This window comes from Nannospalax galili, unplaced genomic scaffold, assembly GCF_000622305.1.
Source record: "Nannospalax galili isolate Female #2095 unplaced genomic scaffold, S.galili_v1.0 scaffold440, whole genome shotgun sequence".
Taxonomy (NCBI): domain Eukaryota; kingdom Metazoa; phylum Chordata; class Mammalia; order Rodentia; family Spalacidae; genus Nannospalax; species Nannospalax galili.
Genome location: NW_008347189.1, coordinates 1201645 through 1201944, shown reverse-complemented (window position 1 = coordinate 1201944; position 300 = coordinate 1201645).

The window sequence follows — 300 nt, the reverse complement described above, 5'->3', positions numbered from 1 at the left end:
AGGGCAAGTAGTGGTAATGGCTGGGGGGCCAAAAACAGAGCAGACAGTATCAGGGATTTCAGAATATAAGGGATCTAGTGGGAGGAGGGAGGCTATGGGAGGGTGCCATCTGAGTGGGTGTATAGTTGAATAAGATGGTTTGGGATTTTCTGTGTGATATATATATATATATACACAAAAAAAATCAACAAATTTTTTAAAATGTATATTTGAGGAGGAAGCATAGAAATTTACATCATGCTAATTAGTAGAGGTGATAAACATTACCACTGAAATCTAACCCCCCATGACTTCATAGGC